Consider the following 6000-nt stretch of genomic DNA (forward strand, 5'->3'; position numbering starts at 1 on the left):
CGAATTCCCCACTGGTCATCACCCTGGCCGCATTAGGACCTATGCTGGACTGCCACTCAGCCACTTATGCATTTGATGGACTCCCACTGAGCCACTTACACTATCATGGACGCCCACTGAGCCCATGTTGCTTATGCCGACTCAATAGATGGACTTACTTCCCGAACGTTGGGTAAGTAATCAATTCATTTACCAAAACTGCAACCTTGTTGCGAATATAAAATACACCACAGAGCCGGATCCCTCAGGTTTTAAGCGAGTATTTAAATCCCCTTAAAAAGGAAGATCTTAAATATAAAAATGAGTTTTGGGATCCGCTCTAACTTTTAAAAATCATTTTGAAGACTCGAAAACACTTTATAGAGTGTTTGGAGTAAAGCTGATTTAATGAAGTAAATCAGTCCCCAGAATATTTAGAAAATGACTGAATATTATTAATTAAATAATATTCCCATAAAGAATAATCTTTATAAAAATAATTGAAGTAGAAGTATTAAAATTTATACTTGAAACGAGTATTAAATAACCAAAGATATACTTATATGAAAGTATTATCTTCATTTGAATAATCGAAAATAAGTTTGATTATCGAAACATTATTCTTTAATAAAATACAGAATATATCTCAGCAAATAATCGGAGTCATAGATCCTCAAATGAATATTCAAATAATATTCATTAAATAATATAAACTGAGTCATAAGTCCTCGAATGAATATTCAAATAATATTCAAATAATAAAATAAAAGGAGTCATAAGTCCTCGAATGAATATTCGAAATAATATTCAAATAATAAAATAAAAGGAGTCATAAGTCCTCGAATGAATATTCGAAATAATATTCATTAAATAAAATAAAGTTTAAAGTTATCGAATAAACCTTATTCGATTAATAGTTTGGAAAACTATAACCATATATATATATAAATATATATATATATATATATATCCATATCCATATATATACAAAATCTACTCGGGATCCTCGACTCCCGGTTTTAGAAAATTTTTTCACCTTTGGGTCCCTACACTAAGGGTATATGCAAGATACCGCTATCCTCTAGCATAGGTATTATCAACTGAACCAACAGATATATATTTCAAGAATATGAAACAGGCATGCATATATACCATATCACATGCTACAATATATCGCAAGAATTTGCTAAATAACCAACATGCATCTATCGCAAGATAATGCATATACAAGTGTATACATCACAACAACAGTATAACGGATAGAATACTTGCCTGAGCGACTTGGGGGTGAGAAAGGCTCGGGACGAGTCTGATATCCTATAAACAACAAGTAAGTTGGAATTAAACCAAAATCACTTGTAAATCTATACTTTAACTAACTTAGACTCTAACGCTTGTTTTGCGCTCACTGATTTGCTTAAGTCACTCGGGTACCCGCGGCTCCACCATTTCTAATAATTTAACCTTTACGAGTTTTAAAGCGATTCTTCGCGAATGACTTACCAACTGCCTAACACACTTACCATAAATGTTTCATACATTAATTAACCCTTTTTGGTCTTTAACCTACATTTCAAAGTAAGGCGAGGGAAAAAGTTTCGTTCGCGAAACGCCGTTACTCGAAACGGTCGTTTCTCCTAAACCGTGCATCGGAATCGAACGAACTACATATCAAAACGAAGCTCGTAACATGAGCTATCTAAACATGGCAGTGGTCATAATCTAGCAGGGGGTTCTCGGGTCCTAATGCTATGCACAAAAACAGTCCAAAGAAAATCGGACGTTACGACGGCTATGTTTACGCGATTTCCAAATTTTAAACCATACAAAACCAACCACAAACCAACCTCAAATCCAACATACAACCAACATCCATCCTTATCACATCATAACAACCCCAACCAATTCAATTTAATCATTCATACTTATGCCTAAACTTAACTTTAATCATACTTAAGTTCCTTTAAATCAAAACCACAACAATTACCATTCCATTTCACTACCATTCCAAATCCCAAACTCTAAATCATAACAACAAGCTACAATATCAACCCACTAATCAAAATCATCTTATAATATATAGGAATCTAGGGTTTGGAGATGGTATACCTTCCTTGAAGTGGTGGGTGGAGCTAGGAAGCCTTAAGAAGCTTGGAGAAGTCTTAAGAATGCTTGGATCTTCAAGAAAAACAAGAAAAAGTTCAAGTTAAAAACTTGAAAACACTATTCATTGTCTTCTTCTTTGATTAAATGAAGAAGGTTGAGAAAGAATTAATGGCTTAAACTCATGATATAGTCCTAACTAAGCATGAAGATGATTAGGGAATTATCTTACCAATTTAGGAAGCTTGGATCTTGGATTTTGAAAAATCTTGCCTTTAAAAAGTAAGAAAGCCGAGAGCAATGAAGAACTAATGCCTTGGTTGCTTTTTGATTTTTGATGAGAATGATTTTTACTTGGCTTGGTTGACTTGTTTTGTATTTGATTTAGTCAATTACCTTCTTGCCCTTGAAATTGTGTGGTTACAAAGCTACCACACCTCCTTCCTTCCCATGTCATGCTTATGTCATCCTCATGATGTCATCCTCCCTTCCTTGTCCTCTTTCTATTGGTTGGATGACATCATTCCCACTAATCCCTTTGATTAACTTCCTAATCGTTTGCCTAATGACCGCTGATCTGTTATACGGTTCGCTTAACTTTCGTTCTCGTTTATCGTTTGAAGGATCACACCCGGGATCTTATTACTTAGGTTCCCTTAACCTTTCTCAATACATTATATTCCTTTTTATGATCCTCTATTATAATCCTTTAATTTAAATCCTTTTTATCCTGTTACCTTATACTCAATTCTCTCCGTATCTTGTGGATTTCCGGGAAAAACCAAAGTGTTCGGAATTGGATTTTGACGATCTTTACATACACTTATATACTTCATAGAGTACTAATAATATCCCAGAATATCCATAACAGAACCCCTACATAGTGTGGCGTGAAAAGTTTTCTCATTCAGCTAAAATACTATTCACAAGGGTTACAAAAAGTTGAAAATTTTGGGGTTATTACAGTCTCCCCTCCTTAAAAGGATTCCGTCCCGGAATCAAACAGAAAACAAATGGGGGTACTTTTCTAGCATTGTGCTCTCTAGTTCCCAAGTTGATTCTTCCATATTATGATTCTGCCATAGTACTCTGACTAGCTTGATCACTTTGTTTCAAAGCACCTGCTCCTTCTTATCCATAATCCTTACTGGCTTCTCCACGTAAGTTAGATCTGGCTGCATATCCACCTGCTCGTACTCCACTATGTGCCTGGCATCCCGATGATACCTCCTTAGCATTGACACATGGAACACATTATGAACTTGTTGCAAATTAGGGGGTAGGGCTAGCTCGTAAGCTAACTTTCCAATCCGTCTTAATATCTCAAAAGGTCCAATGTATCTTGGGCTTAGTTTTCCTTTCTTTCCGAACCTCATTAATCCCTTCCAAGGGGATACTTTCAGCAGTACTAAGTCCCCTACTTCATATTCCTTGTCCTTTCGGGCTAGGTCTGCATATTTCTTTTGTCTGTCTTGGGCTGCTACAAGTCGCCCTCTGATAAGATCCACTATATCTTTGGTCCTTTGGACCACTTCGGGTCCGAGCATCTTCCGCTCTCCTACTTCATCCCAGTATAAGGGAGATCGACACCTTCTTCCGTACAGGGCCTCATAAGGCGGCATTCCGATGCTAGCATGAAAGCTATTGTTATAAGAAAACTCGATCAACGGCAAGTGATCATCCCAACTTCCTTTAAGGTCTATTGCACAGACTCTCAACATATCCTCTAGTGTCTGGATGGTCCTTTCACTCTGTCCATCCGTTTGGGGATGGTACGCGGTACTCATATTTAACTTGGTCCCCGCACATTCCTGAAAGCTCCTCCAAAATCTGGAGTTGAACCTGGGGTCTCGGTCTGAGACAATGGACGCTGGGACTCCATGTCGCGTCACTATTTCCTTAAGGTAAATGTCCACCAGTCTATCGACTGTGTATCTCTCATTGATAGGAATGAAATGAGCTGACTTTGTCAGTCGGTCTATAATTATCCAAATGGCGTCGTGATTGGCTTTCGTCCTTGGCAAGCCTACAACAAAATCCATCGCTATCTGTTCCCATTTCCATTCGGGAATCTCCAGGGGTCGCAAAAGTCCACTGGGTCTCTGGTGCTCTGCCTTTACTCTTTGGCAAGTCAAACACTTGTTTACCCATTCTGCTACGTCCCTCTTCATGTTGGGCCACCAGTAATATTCCTTCAAATCCCTATACATCTTGGTACTTCCCGGGTGAATGGAATACCTTGAACTATGGCTTTCATCCAAAATCTCGTCTTTAAGTTCTTGAACATTTGGAACCCAAATTCGGTAGGAGTACCTCATTATCCCTTTATCATCTTTCTCAGTATGGATCTCCTCTCCAGTCATTGACTCTCTGCCTTCATTCATTATTTTCTCCTGGCACAATCTGATCTTTTCCAATAACTCTGGCTGCATTGAGATCTCAAAAAGCTTTTCAGTTCCGGTTCCGGTTACCTTTACTTCTATTTCCATTCTCTCAAAATCCCTTATCAACTCTTCCGAAGTCGTTATCATTCTGAGTCTTTCCTTTCTACTAAGGGCATCAGCCACCACATTGGCTTTCCCTGGATGATAGAGAATCTCACAATCATAGTCCTTGATTAGTTCTAACCATCTCCTCTGGCGCATGTTGAGCTCTTTCTGCGTAAATATGTACTTGAGGCTCTTATGGTCTGTGAAAATCTCGCACTTCTTTCCATACAAGTAGTGCCTCCAAATTTTTAAAGCAAATACTATTGCCGCGAGCTCAAGGTCATGAGTAGGATATCTAACCTCGTATTCCTTCAATTGTCTCGACACATACGCAATAACTCTACCGTGCTGCATAAGCACACATCCTAATCCTTTGTGCGACGCGTCACTATATATCACAAAATCTCCTTTTCCGTCCGGCAATGCCAATACCGGAGCCGTTATCAACCTTTTCTTTAATTCCTGAAAACTGTTCTCGCATTTCTCCGTCCATTCAAACTTCTCTGTCTTACGAGTAAGTCGTGTCAAAGGGGCTGCGATCTTCGCAAAGTCCTGTACAAATCTTCGATAGTAGCCGGCCAATCCTATGAAACTCCTTACCTCTGTGGGTGTGGTTGGCCTTTCCCAATTTGAGACCGCCTCTATCTTGGAGGGGTCGACCAATACTCCTTCTTTATTGATCACATATCCTAAAAACTATACTTCATTCCGCCAGAATTCGCACTTCGAGAATTTGGCATATAACTGTTCCTCTCTGAGTATTCCTAGAGCTATCCTCAAATGCTCTGCATGTTCTGCCTCAGTCCTTGAGTAGATCAAAATATCATCGATAAAAACTATCACACACTTGTCCAAGTACTTCTTAAATACTCTATTCATTAAATCCATGAAAGCCGCTGGGGCGTTGGTTAATCCAAAGGACATTACCAAGAACTCATAATGCCCATACCTGGTACGGAACGCTGTCTTGGAAATATCTTCGGGTTTAATCTTTAGTTGGTGATATCCAGTTCTCAGGTCGATCTTGGAAAAATAAACAGCATCCTTTAGCTGGTCGAACAGATCGTCTATTCTAGGCAATGGGTACTTGTTCTTTATGGTTAGCTTGTTCAACTCTCGATAGTCTATGCAAAACCTCATGCTCCCATCTTTCTTCTTAACAAATAAAACTGGTGCTCCCCACGGAGACACACTGGGTCTTATCATACCCTTATCCAAGAGTTCCTGCAATTGGATAGCTAATTCCTTCATTTCTAACGGGGCTAACCGGTAAGGTGCTTTTGAAACTGGCGCCGTCCCTGGGGCCAACTCAATAGCAAATTCAATCACTCTATCGGGTGGTAATCCCGGAAGGTCTTGTGGGAATACATCTTCAAATTCGTTGACTACTGGAATATCTTGTAAGTTGGGCACCTCCTTCTGCGTGTCC

Source organism: Apium graveolens, chromosome 1 (genome assembly GCF_009905375.1).
Source record: "Apium graveolens cultivar Ventura chromosome 1, ASM990537v1, whole genome shotgun sequence".
NCBI classification, from domain to species: domain Eukaryota; kingdom Viridiplantae; phylum Streptophyta; class Magnoliopsida; order Apiales; family Apiaceae; genus Apium; species Apium graveolens.